This window comes from Polypterus senegalus, chromosome 18 (genome assembly GCF_016835505.1).
Source record: "Polypterus senegalus isolate Bchr_013 chromosome 18, ASM1683550v1, whole genome shotgun sequence".
Taxonomy (NCBI): domain Eukaryota; kingdom Metazoa; phylum Chordata; class Cladistia; order Polypteriformes; family Polypteridae; genus Polypterus; species Polypterus senegalus.
In genome coordinates, this window is record NC_053171.1 from 58,699,074 (window position 1) to 58,713,677 (window position 14,604).

At 40.6% G+C, this 14,604-nt stretch overlaps 1 long non-coding RNA gene across 1 annotated transcript in view; it reads right to left on the reverse strand.

Annotated features, from left to right (window-relative positions):
- Positions 1–14,604, reverse strand: part of LOC120519063 — a 31,216-nt gene that overhangs the window by 9,544 nt on the left and 7,068 nt on the right. The window contains exon 2 of the long non-coding RNA XR_005631373.1: positions 11,798–11,862. This is a non-coding gene — a long non-coding RNA (uncharacterized LOC120519063). The remainder of the gene's footprint in view (positions 1–11,797; positions 11,863–14,604) is intronic.

A 14,604-nucleotide genomic window follows, 5' to 3' on the forward strand; every position in this document is an offset into this window, starting at 1 on the left:
GTGGTGGATTTTAGGAAGCCCAGGCCCCTCACAGAGCCTGTGATTATCAGAGGTGACTGTGTGCAGAAGGTACAGATCTATAAATACCTGGGAGTGCAGCTGGATAATAAATTGGACTGGACTGCCAATACTGATACTCTGTGCAAGAGAGGACAGAGCCGACTATACTTCCTTAGAAGGCTGGCATCCTTCAACATCTGCAATAAGATGCTGCAGATGTTCTATCAGACGATTGTGGCGAGCTCCCTCTTGTACGCGTTGGTGTGCTGGGGAGGCAGCATAAAGAAGAGGGATGCCTCACACCTGGACAAACTGGTGAGAAAGGCAGGCTCTATTGTAGGCATGGAGCTGGACAGGTTGACATCTGTGGCAGAGCGATGGGCGCTAAACAGGCTCCTGTCAATCATGGAGAATCCATGAACAGTATCATCTCCAGACAGAGGAGCAGCTTCATCGACAGACTGCTGTCACTGTCATGCTCCACTGACAGACTGAGGAGATTGTTCCTCCCCCACACTATGCGACTTTTCAATTCCACGGGGGGTAAACATTAACATTATACAACGTTATTGACGGTTATACCTGCCTCGTACTTTCCACCTTGCATTTTTTAACTTGCACCGCATTTTATCACTCTTTAATTAATTGTTTTTATCAGTATGCTGCTGCTGGAGTATGTGAATGTCCCCTTGGGGATTAATAAAGTATCTATCTATCTATCTATCTATCTATCTATCTATCTATCTATCTATCTATCTATCTATCTATCTATCTATCGTTGGTAATAAGGAAGATCAGTATCAAAAAAGAAAATAAAGTAGATGAAAGTGAAAGTTGTGGAATGTTATGTGAAAGCTTTGAAAGATGTAACAGTTGGTGTGAAAATGAAGTGTAGGCATGTAGAACACCCTTTGCTAAAGTGGAAAGCATTGACAGCAGGGGAAGAGAGTGTAAACCACCCATGGTGAAAGTTAGGGCACTAGTAACAGGGTCTGACTGGAACCCTAAAACATGGGTGGGTGACTTACCTGAGATAGATGAGTGTTCAGAAACAGAGTGGGAATGTGAATGTGAGGAAAAGGAAAGGGATTAAAGGAAGGGAAAACAGCAAGGGTATTTCCTCCCATTATTCTCCACTGCACCACAATCTCCAGGTAATTCAGAGGTGTTTCCAGTATTTAAAGAACATGCTACACCGATAGATATTTTGCCACTACTAGGAAAGGTAACCAGTGCTGCATTGAAATTTGATTTAGGAAAAAGAAATCAGATAGAAGGCAGAGAAGCTGGTGAGTTTGAATGGCAATTGTTGAAGGGCATGAACTGGATAATGGAATATGGGAACTGAATAAAGAAACTGTTGAAATAAAACAAGGAACAGTTGAAATAAAAGAAATTCAAGTGCTTGTGTGTGAAAGGTCTAAAAGTGCTGGTGCAAGAATGACTGAGTTGGAAAGAAAGTGCACCAGTTTAGGAGTTGGTTTGAATGGAATAGGACAAGCCATGAACAAAGGCTGGAGGATGGTGCAGCAGGAAGGATTACAAACTCAGGCAGCAAGTCAGGAATGCACAGGTGTGTGAAAGTCCTAACAGCTCTGCTAGGCCAGTCAGTAATTAAAAAGCACACACATTTAAGTTCCATAATTTGAAACCTGACTGACCAGTTGTGTAAAAAGACAGCATATCAAACTCAAAATTAAAATGAAGAGAAGTGAACGGGTCTTGAGTAAAGAACGAAGGTCAGTTTTAGTAGAGATGCTGGATTTGGCACTTGGAGTTTGGAGAGGTTTTAGCTCACACTTTCAGGTAGCAGTTACCATACAAATAAAAAAAGGACACACAGGCAATGACAAAACAATGGAAGGGTAGCGCAGGAAAACAGGAAAGGGGATATAGTTATTTCTGTTTCAAAATCCTGACTTTTAGCAATAGTGCTACTTCTATTGTAAGGTTTTATGGGCTTTGGGTTGGTGCAGGTAATAAATAGTGAAGGCAATTAGCAGAGTAAAATCCATGCAGGAGACTGGGTTATAACTAGAGCATTGTTGTGGAGTGGCACTAGTGGCCAGGCTGTTCCAATGAATGCCTGGAAGCAAAGTTTGAGTGTTGGCACTAGGTCAACAACTAAGAATATGAGATGGAGAGAAACTGCTTTGTCACCTTCCATTTTTCAGACCTGCCTACATAGCAGAACGAATAAAGAAGCTAGGAAAAGACGACAATCAAAGACTAAAGACAAAGACATGAAGAACTGAAGTTACAGCAAGAAAAAGACACTTACTGGGGGTTAAGTGAGTAACAAGTCCACAAGTCACATAACAATAAGGCTAATCACAATAGCTATAGTTTAAAAAGAAAGTTTTTTTCATTACTGCAGCAAATTTGTATTCCAAGGGGTGGAAACTGAGCAAACCAGGTGGAAATTGTGCAAACCAGTTAAGAATACCAAAAATAAGGATATTAATTTGGGTCTCAAAGTATAGATTCTGGGTATTAATTAATGGGGATAAGTGATATAATTAATACTAGGGGACTTCACTCGCCATCCCCCAGGTTTGCTCCTGTGGAAATACAACTAAAAGAGGTCTTTTTCATGGGAATTGTTACATATGCATTATGTTCACTATTTATTTTAAAACTTTATAAAAAAACGACTTTGTCAAATGTTTGTCCTTGTGATTTGTTAATTGTCATTGCAAAAGCTATTCTGACGGGAGTTTTAATACAAATTGCATTTCAAGATCTTTTTTGCCCGACCACCAGTTAATAATTTATTTTGCAAAGTAACCAATAAATGCATGCAGTGCAAACCCCGTTTTTGAAATTCCATCGTGTAAATGTATGCTCTGATTTGCCTTAACACGGTTTCGACTTCATTCAATAAAAATAAGACTTTCTGATCAAACAATCTACTTACGAAAGTGCGAATATCTAGAGCCAATGTAGCCGGAGGCATTGTTCTCAAGAATCTGCAGATTTCTGGCCATTGAGAATTGCACGTCATTGTAATAAATAAATCAGGCTGACCGATAGCTCGGGATATTGCCATTGCCAACTGTTGCAATGCTCTTGAACTACCTTGATATGATGAAGATATTACTGCTTTACCTATTTTTAATTTTTCTGAACTATTGATATTTGAATTTTGAATATGATGAATGAGCACTTGCATATGTTCCGTTCTAAGTTTAGCTTGATTCGATTTAATAATGATTAGCTTCGACTTTTAGATACACATTAATAATGTAATGTAAAAGACGTTGAGATGAGAGAAATGGCTTAAATATATTGGAACATATCGCTAATCTGGACCCGAAAATTAAATGATGCTAACGCGAAAAGATTATCGTAGATGCATATATTTTGCCTGTAGTGTTTGTGGATTTCCCGTTCACCAAATAACAAATTTTTTAATTCTCGCGGAAAAGCCTCCTTATTGGGAAGCTGCAGTACTTTTCCCTGATGGCAACACGAATTTGCCGATCTACAAGTCTCCGACTTAAACTTTAAAGCCTTACAATATCTACATACTTTCGACATATCACCTATGTCCATATATTCGATCAGTGTTTGCTGTTCTGTAATTTCACCGAGTAATAATTTCCGTTTGTTAGCACAAATGCGCTCTGCACTTACTTGTTTTTGACCCATTCGAATTTTAGTACTGTCATATTTTTTAACTCGTTCTGCATGTGTATGGCGCCAATGTTTTTTTTTTAGGTCTTTCAAATTCCACTGCTTTCATAATCTGTAACCTGCTGTGCATGTGTATGGCGCCACCATTTTTGAAGTTGTACTGTGTCTTGTACTCTTTGTCTTTTTTTTTCTGACCCCAATTGAACCTGCAAGGTTTTGAATTCCACTTGATCCAGGCTGATTATTACTGTCCTTAGTTTGCGATGTTGAACATAGATTATTAGTGTTCTTGTTTGCATTCTTTTCTCTCCATTGTTTTTGGGTCTGTTTTTGATGCACTGCTCTTGCTCTTTCTTCTTTTCTTTGTCGTTTATGAAGTTCTACTTTGTCTTTTACTCTTAATCTTTTATTTCTGACCCCCTTTGGATCCAAGAGGTGTTCAATTCCACTTGTTTCAGGCTGATTATCCCTTTTTTGTGCATTCTTTTCTCTCCAACGCTTTTGGGTCTCTTTTCGACTCCTTAGTTGTGGACGTGTGATGTTTAACTTATTAATTTTGTTTGAGCTTCTCTTTTGTTTTCGCTTTGTCTGATTATTATTGTTCTTTTTTGCATTTTGTTCAGCATTCTTTTCTCTCCAGTGCTTTTAAGTCTTTTTTCGACACACTGCTCTTTCTTCTTCGCTTAGTCGTGGTCATATCATCTTCAACTTATTAACTGTTTTAGAGCTGCTCTTTCTTCTTTGCTTTGTACATGACCGTGATCTTGTTTGAAAATGGTTGTAAGTAAGACAAGTGGTTGTAAGTAGGGTGGGGCAACAACTGAGCGGTTAGATGACCCTGATCTTATTTATGTGCTTCCAATGGATGTCAGTATAACGTGACTTGACCATGACTCAACCGTGTCGCAGAAGTGAAAGTGTCTCTCTGTCTCTCTTCAAGAGCACATCTCATCACAGAATTTTCTTTTATAATAGAGAGACTATTATTAAAGAAAGTTATACTAAGCAAATTGGTAAAATTTTTCTAAAGTCATATGGGCTCTGATGTTTAGGTATAGTTTAATTGGGAAAATACGGAAGCCCTGCTGAGATTGTCAGTTGTGGTACCGGCACACACACACAACAAATGTTGGTTTGTGAACACTTTATGCAGTTGCACATGTATTCTCACTTGGGCAGAAGTGGTTGTACTGGCACCTGTGGTATGTTACCTTTCAAATTTTGATATTAATTGTACAGCTGCATATGCTTAAACAGTTAGTTTGGAATAGGGGTCTAATTAACAGTTAGACACAAAATCAGCACAGATTATGAAAATAATTTACACAACAGACTGAAATTGCAGTAGGTTAGTTTAGTGGATGGTGTGGACTTGTCTCATTTTGAACCACCAGATCTGATGACATATGAAGACTGCAGAAAGCTAAAGAAACAGTTAAAGCAAGCCAGAGAAGATACAAGTCATCAGCAGCGCATCCACGCTCTTCAGATTGTCTTTGAAATAAAGAAGTTATGTAATGGACAAATGGTCACACACAGCTTTTAACACTGGAAAAGCAATCGCTGCAAATCAAAGCAAAGTTATTCATCAGACTCTTTAAACAATTATGACTGTTTAATTATAAAGAAATTGTACAAAAGATGTGAAATTTTGCATACAAGTTGATAGATATTTTGTATGTCTTTATTTGTAACTTAGACAACACAAAGTAATATTAGTGTTGCATTAGTGATAATAACAGCAATGGTTTGATGCTGAAGAACCCCTTCCCCCCTTTTAGGAATTAGTCTTTGTAATTTTACAACAGGGGAGGGGGAAGTGCCTAAAACAAGTCTGACCAATATTTCTCTGCTGAAATCTCTCAGTCAACTCCCACAGGAAAGTCAGGCTGCCTAACTGCCAAGCTTTACCTTAAACACATGGTTTGGAGGGCAGGTGTTAAGGTATTCTGCACCCCCATTGGTTTGAAGTATGGCTCCTTGGAACGGGCTTGTATCAGAAAGCCTTTAAGTACCACGATGCCCTATTAGCTCTAGGGGTTGGATAGGAAACCTATAAATTTGTTTGCTTTACTGAGCTCTATCTCTCTTACCAAACTGATGAAAGACTATCTCACACCATGAACAGAAAAGGACAACATAATGAAGAGCACAACTCAGCAGCCATATTGAGACAGGCATGCGGACTGTTCTGAAGAAAGCTGACCACAAATGATGCCTTAACTAGAGACATTTTAAATAACTAACAAGTCTGTGTGCCGCCTGAAACTACACATCACCATTTATCAGGTTGTATGGTTGCCAATATTCAAATGTACTTAGCATATTGTTCTTATTTATGAATATTATCGGTAATACATTGTTTAAATTGTAGCATTCTGACAAAGGCTACATATTAATAATACAAAAGGGGAAAGTAGAGTAATATATTTCTCTACCAAGACAAAACAACAGGGAATGAAGAAGCAAGACAGGCCAAGGTGGAGGTGAATGGATAAAGTAAAGTAAAAGAAAATTTGAAGGAAAAGACAGAGGGGTCGAGCTGGGAAAGATGTGTAGAAGGTTAGGGTGATAAAGGATAAATTTGTAAACGTACTCACAAGCGAGGAGGGTGTGTTGAGCAAATGGAAGGAGTACTTTGATAGGCTGATGAATGAAGAGAACGAGAGAGAGAAGGTTGGATGATGTGGAGATAGTGAATCAGGAAGTGCAAAGGATTAGCAAGGAGGAAGTGAGGGCAGCTATGAAGAGGATGAAAAATGGAAAGGCCGTTGGTCCAGATGACATACCTGTGGAAGCCTAGAGGTGTTTAGGAGAGATGGTAGTGGAGTTTTTAGCCAGATTTTTTAATGGAATCTTGGAAAGTGAGAGAATGCCTGAGGAGTGGAGAAGATGTGTACTGGTGCCAATATAATAAAAGGGGATGTGCAGGAATGTAGTAACTACAGGGTGATAAAATTGATGAGCCACAGCATGAAGTTATGGTAAAGAGTAGTGGAAGCTAGGTAAAAAAAGGAGGTAATGATTAGTGAGCAGCAATATGGTTTCATGCCAAGAACGAGCACCAAAGATGCAATGTTTGCTCTGAGGATGTTGATGGAGAAGTATAGAAAAGGCCAGAAGGAGTTTTATTGTGTCTTTGTGGGCCTGGAAAAAGCATATGACAGGGTGCCTCAAGAGGAGATGTGGTATTGTATGAGGAACTCAGGAGTAGCAGAGACGTATGCAAGAGTTGTACAGGATATGTATGTGAGCCCTTTCTTATTTGCAATGTTGATGGACAGGTTGACAGATGAGATTAGACAGGAGTCCCCATGGAGTATGATGTTTGCTGATGACACTGTGATCTGTAGCGAGAGTAGGAAACAGGTTGAGGAGACCCTGGAGAGGTGGAGATATGCTCTAGAGAGGAAAGGAATGAAGGTCAGTAGGAACAAGACAGAATACATGTGTGTGAATGAGAGGGAGGTCAGCGGAATGGTGAGGATGAGGGAGTAGAGTTGGCGAAGGTGGAGTAGTTTAAATATTTGGGATCAACAGTACAGAGTAATGGGTATTGTGGAAAAGAGGTGAAAAGGAGAGTGCAGGCAGGATGGAATGGGTGGAGAAGAGTTTCAGGAGTAATTTGTGACAGGTGGGTATCAGCAAAAGTAAAAGGGAAGGTCTACAGGACAGTAGAGAGACCAGCTATGTTATATGGGTTGGAGATGGTGGCATTGACCAGAAAGCAGGAGACAGAGCTGGAGGTAGCAGATTTAAGGATGCTAAGATTTGCACTGGGTGTGATGAGGATGGATAGGATTACAAATGAGTACACTGGAAGGTCAGCTCAAGTTGGATGGTTGGGAGACAAAGACAGAGAGGCGAGATTGCCTTGGTTTTTACATGTGCAGAGGAGAGATGCTGAATATATTGGGAGAAGGTGATTCTAAATTGGCCCTAGTGTATGCTTGGTGTGTGGGTGTGTTTGTGTGTGTCCTGCGGTGGGTTGGCACCCTGCCCAGGATTGGTTCCTGCCTCGTGCCCTGTGTTGGCTGGGATTGGCTCCAGCAGACCCCCGGGACCCTGTGTTCGGATTCAGCGGGTTGGAAAATGGATGGATGGATGTTAAGGATAGAGCTGCCAAGCAAGAGGAAAACAGGAAGGCCTTAAAGGAGGTTTATGGATGTGGAGAGAGAAAACATGCAGGTGATGGGTGTGACAGAGCAAGATGGAGAGGACAGAAACATATGGAAAAAGATGATCCGCTGTGGCAACTCCTAACGGAAGCAGCCAAAAGAAAAAGATGATGTGAGGCCAGTGTGGAATGTCAAGTGAATTGGCTGGTGGGATGCAGAAATAAAGTTGTACCGGCCAGTATGATATAGAGGATGGACTAACAGGAACTGAGGATCAGCAGTTGTTCCATCCACCATACATTTAGATGGCAGTGACCCTTGTATGGTAGCCCATTTGGGACACCCACAAGGGTGCTTGGGAGTTGGAGTCCGTAAGTGACCTCCTTACTTTCTTAATGTCCTAGAGGTGATTCCTTAAAAACACAGCGTGACACCGGAAGCTTTCACGGGTCCAGCTTAAAAGGAGCTCGTTGCCTCACATTGGAGAGTAAGAGTCAGGAGACAGTGGGCAAAACTCAGTGGAGGTTGAGGAGGAGGAATAATTCTTTAGTTTTGTGTTTAATTGTTGGATTTATTGTGGCTGATTTTGAAGGAGTGGTTTTGAGGATGTGTTTGGGAGAATTACAATCCCTTATTGTATTCCAAAAATATTTGCTGTACTACTGGGTTTTTGGTTTGGGGATCAGTGGCACCCCCTTGTGGTTACAATAGGTGTAGTCGGCAGGAATGTCTGTGTGTCTATTTGGCAGAAGACCTGCAATTTAAATTTGTTGAGCCCAAAACCCAGACCTATAATCCCACACAACCAGTGATGGGCAGAAAATTGAACAAGAAACCCAAGTGATAGGAAGCGGATAGATTGGCAGAAGACTACTAGTCACTGTCTGGGAGTGCTTATACTAATGACAGATGGGCAACATACCAGCTCCAAGTACGGGATACATATGGGCAGGAAGATGACCTTGTTGGAGGGTCACTAGAGAGCTTCTGTGATGGGAAAGACAATGAGGTAAGTACTGCCCTACAAAGAGTCGAAATGACCCTCACAGACTCACACCGTGAAGACGGAGAACCTGTGGCAGGCTGTGAGACAGCAAGAGACAGGAGCAATGCCAACATTGCCTGTATGAGCGTGAACCTGAAGGCTGAACATCTTACCCCAACAATCTAAGCCGGGGTAAGTGACTTCCCTTCTCTTTTAAAAAAAGGGATCTGGATGCAGTGTTTGAGCAACATCAACAAATTGTTCAAACAGACTAACGGAACAAACTGTCCCTGTGGAGGGACTTCCAAACTCAACAACCCTAGATGATGCAGAAAACTCAACTGATTATTAGCAAGACCAATGCATGCTGAGAGGCACAAGAAGGTCAATCAAGAAGGACCGAAGTCCCACCTAGAGTTTGCCAAGCCAAGACAAAAGTCACTTTGATCTCCAGCACTTAGAAGAACTCCTTCAGCTGGTAAGGACACTACAATCTGTATTAAATTGTTTAGGAAACACCTTGAAAGAGACAATGGAGACAGCAAGGGCTCCACTTCAAGTAGTGGAGAAGTACTTACAGAGAGCAGGAATAGGACTGCCATCCAGTATCGATTTGACAATATAGGCAAGTCAATCCTGTAAAGGCTACATAGACAATGAAGGACCCCTCTTTATTCGCTAGAGGGTCCCAATCCGTTCCGAAGGCCACAAAAGAAAATGGACAGTCAGTCAAAAATGGAGGACTCACCCAACAAAGGGGAAGCAGCCACTCAGGCATGACAGCCTGACTCTTGTGACTGTTTGGTCCTGCCACGTCTAGCCAGGATGTAGCATGAAAGAAAAACCATGCAAGAAAAAATGGAGAACATATAGTTTCTCCTCTGCATTAATAGTCAGAGGGTTGATGCTTCACATGCCACAGGTGGGGACACCAATGGAGACACTGTCCCACATGACATAATACTGAGTCAGAAAGGCACTTTTTTTAACAGAGGCTTCCGAAATCTCACACTGACTGTAATTATTCTTCTTGCGGAGACCAGCTTATGGCATTGGACTATGAATGACCACCTCTGGATAGCTGTTCAACCCTCGTGGGGCCGGGGCTACAGTATGTAGGAGGAGAACAGGAATCCTAGCTGGGACAGCGGATGATTTATAAGGGGGGAGTGTGGACGCCAAGAGAATTGGCTGGTGGAATGGAGAAATAAATTTGTACCTGGCTGGAATGATATAGCTAATAGAAACCGAGGATTGGGAGTAGTTCTATCCCCATACAGTAGGGGGCAGTGGTCCTTATATGGTAGCCCAGTCAGGACACCTGCAAGGGATGTTGAAGTATGAAGAAGTTATAGCCAATTAAATCAAAGTAGCAGAAACTAGGTATAAATGAGGCTGAGTTTAAAGAGTTAACAGCAATTCATGAGACACTTCAGGTCCTTCAAGCTGCAGACCACCTGTTGGATCTAATTATCAAAGTAGTCTGTACTAACAGGACATTATGACAGCACATGGGAACAAAGAACCTTTAAGTGTTGTGATGTTTTACATTGAAAAGCCTATGATAAAAAAGAAACGTACTTTAATCATTAAAGTTGCACAATATGGGATCATTTTATTCTGAGCTTCTAAACTGAAGTTCAACACTATTCAGAATAGGGTTGATTTATTGAAAAACGTAGAAAATATAAAATTGTTCTCAGCCAGGCAGCATTCTTAGCCAATTACGTTTAATGATAAGATAAGTGACAGATAAGAATAGAAGGAGCTGAATCTTTTTATGTTTATGCCCATGTCAGCTAGGCACTTGTATGCCTCAAGAAGCTACCATGATCATCAAATACACTTGGGCCACATCAGTGCTGATTATCTTCACGCCACATGCTAATCAAGTCTTCAATATGTTATTGTATCTCTCAGTCTGAATCTGTCTGTAAAGACTGCACAGCTCATGTCAGGTGAGAGGCAGCAATCTAAGACGAGCTGCCATTACCTCAGTAGTTATCAGCCTGTCAATATGACAGACTTTAAGGTAGATTTGTCTCCTGTTTCCCTCTTCTGATCTTTTTATTAACGGCATTCATCTTCTCCTCAATGACATCTTGTGAAGTGTTTTTCAGTTTCAGTTCTTTCTGGATGCCTCACTGAAAATCTCAACCAATGAAAGGCAATCCAACAAAAGCTCCATTACCCAAGACATGCCTGATCATTTTCTGTTCCACTTACTGAACACAACAGAGCCAAATACTTGAATGCATCTTTCTGATTGGCTCCCTTCCACTTCACCTCATTTGCTTCTATTAATCTTCCTGGAGATCCACCTGACAAGTGAATTTGGTGACTCCAGTAATGTAATGCTAACCAATGTGTCCCTGATAAACTACCAAAACTCCGACTTTACTTTGGAATCTTTCCTTTCCTCACATGCCACCTCTATGTCTGTCTATCTGACTCTCTCTGCCTCTTTCCTTCTCACGATGACAGTGCTATAGTTACATTTTTCTTTTATTTGTTTTAAGTCTCTGCAGTGTTATTTTGACATTGTTTCTAGCCTGGTTTTGGTCTATATCTATAACCTTTGGGGTCAATGCCCAGCAGTTTCCCTTCACAGTCATCTTTTGAAGTTACTCAGTACTGGTTTGAATGTGAAGGATATTCACAATTTGTTCAAAAATGTTGCTAATGTTATACTTCCTCCTTGTCTAAGTATTTCTCTTTCTTTATGCCATTTTCTTCCTTTATTTTTTTCATGCTCTCTCATAGCACCACTGGTCACTCTAGAACTCACGTTCTCTTCTTTCATTCTCTGAATAACAGCAAAATGTGGTGCTTTGGAAACAGAGGAATGTGAAATAGATGTAAGAGATTGAGAGACATAGCGAAAGAAAAGAGTGGAAAAATCAAGAGGACAGAGAAAGGAGAAAATAGTACGTGGGATGAATGAAAGTGGGCCAGCACTTGTGTGAGACTGTGACACACATGCGGTCACACCTGGAAAGGACATGAAGTGTCACAGATACTTGTCAGGATCATCAAATCAATAAGAACACAAACTCACCTGTAAAAACCCCTCACCAATCAGAGGTTCAGATGACTGCAGGAGGACAATTAGAGCTTCAGGACCTGCACATGAAAAGAGCAGAATGGGGACTGTGAAAATGGTATTTGGTAACATCAGTTTCATTCACTGTGCAGTAATTCTTAGAACAGGTTGGTTCAAATGCAACACATGACTGATGAGCAGCTAAAATACACAGTGACCTGCTGAACCCCACTAAAGTGCCACTTAATGCCCACCATACCCACTGGTACATCTTTTTGGTACACTGGGCTCACTGGTGTTTAATGACTTTTTGAAGACTTAGCAGCTCTCACTTTATTTATTGGCTGTTCCTCTTCAATACAGTCAGTCTTCAGGTCCTCTTAGTCAGATAAGTCAGGAGTGATGTGTTCAGCTGGAGAGCCCAACAAGAATGAGCAAAACACACTGTGCCCAGTGCCTTTAAAGGCTTTAGTCAGTATGGGGTTCTACAAGACTTTAGCTCTGTGACTTTGTGTCCAAGCAACTCCTTTCACAGAGTTTGCTCTCCAGATCTTTCAGTTCTACATGAAGAGATGAGCTGCAGAGTTACAGTGGTCAATGTTCGGGGTCTTTTCACGGGGGTTGCCTTATAAGATGCCATCAGCTGTTTGGTGAGGTGGCCTGTCAGTCACTTTACATGTGTGCACATCAGGGGTGTCCAACTCTGGTCCTTCAGGACTACCCTGGCTGCAGTCATTCATTCTAATCATTGTCTTCATCAGTCACCTGCACCTCCATTAGTCATCTGCTGTTCATTGACTTCTTTTTCTTTATTTTAGTCACTTTGTTTTTTAAAGACTCAGTCCTCTGAATTGCTTATATTTCCACAAACGGCACCCAAACAGAAATGAGATGTGAAGTTAGTGAGCCAACAGATGAACAACTAATTCTAACCAGTTTCCTAATTAGCAGCCAATTCCATGACTTGTTGGTGGTCTTGTTTCCCAAACTGTTGATTTTCCTTTTTCTAAGACCACTGTCAAAATGTTTTGTGGACCTGAGCAGCACAACATTACTGACCCTTCACCTATCTTTATATTCAGATATTTTATGGTGGGCACAGGATTGCTGGCCATCTGTTATATCTCATTATTGTGTGGTTGGAAAAAAAGAAATAATTGAGGAGTCAGTCTAAATGATGGAAACATTTAAAAGACAGAATGAAAACCTGCAGTTACTATGGACCTCCAGTTAAGGAACTGGACACCCCTGATATATGATGGTGATGGAAAAGCTGCTCAAAGTGCCAGTGCGGGTAAAGAGCTGACATTGGCAGTGATATCATTTGGCGTCATGGAAGTACAGCAGCAGCATCAACAGAGAGTTCTGGAATTGCAGAAACACACCAAATTCTTCAGGACACTAGAGGGCAGATATGCTTAGCACTGTGAAGGGATAAGAACATTTCAGAATATGAAGCTTTGTGTGATTGACAGAAAAATAAAAAGCGTGCAGGCAATAAACAAAATTCAAAGGCCATCCCAAGTGACCTATTGCTGAATGATTAGAAGGGATGGATTTGACCTTCTATGGTGAGGGGGAAGAAAATCAGAGAAGGGGCTGATTCTGTTATTTGGGGGTTTCTTATCCATTAAATTGTGGCAAAAGATGAAGCTTTGTGTGACTCACATTATCTCAAACAGAAGCTTTCTAATTGTCGGCATTGTCGTTTCACTTTATTTGGACTCCAGCTTGTAGTCTCAATGTGAAGAAGAACTGAAAAGTGAAAAATGAATAAATTCTGAAGTATATAGTGCCTTTCATACACTGGTCCAGAATATATTTACATGTGTCAATGTAACAGTAATCGTATTTTATGTTAATTTTTACTATTTAAAGCTGGATCCACAGATATCTTTTTGTATATTTGTGCCTGTTTGAATTTTCTCTCTTACATGTCAAAAGTAAAATGAAATATTTTAGATTTATTCCTAGACATGTGACATCATTTAGATTGGGTTTATGGTGTTCCAGTACTTATATATTATATTATATACTATTATATACAAAAATCCTTCCATGCAATGAGACATTTTGGAGACATGACTTTTAGGAAGAGAGATTTTTTTCAAGCCACGACCTCCTCCCAAACATTTTCAAACCCAAGACCATGGTCCTCTCAACTCTTAATCATGTGGTAGAAGACCCCACTTCTGAAAGAAAGATACTCAAAAAAAAAAAAAAAAACAAACAAGTGGAGTTTGACATTGACAAGCCCAGGTGAAGGTCCTCTGGACTGATGAAACTAAATGAGAGCTTCATAGTAAGTCACAGCAGCTCTGTGGCCACAGAAGACAAATTGATGTCTTCAAAGAAAAAAACATGAAACAACAACAACAACAACAACAACATTTATTTATATAGCACATTTTCATACAAACAGTAGCTCAAAGTGCTTTACATATTAAAGAATAGAAAAATGAAAGACACAATTATAAAACAAAATAAATCAACATTAACATCGAATAAGAGTAAGGTTCAATGGCCAGGGGGGACAGATAAAACAAAAAAACTCCAGACGGCTGGAGAAAAAATAAAATCTGTAGGGATTCCAGACCATGAGACCGCCCAGTCCCCTCTGGGCATTCTACCTAACATAAATGAAACAGTCCTCTTTGGATTTAGGATTCTCACGGAAGGGCTTGATGATGATGATGGTCACGTAGACTTCTGCCTTTTAATCCGTCCATCATTGTTTGAGCATCATGAAGCTTTGAGTAGGTGGTGGTGGCGCAGGCCACCACCACAATGAAACCGGAAAAAGAAACAGAAAAGAGAGTAGG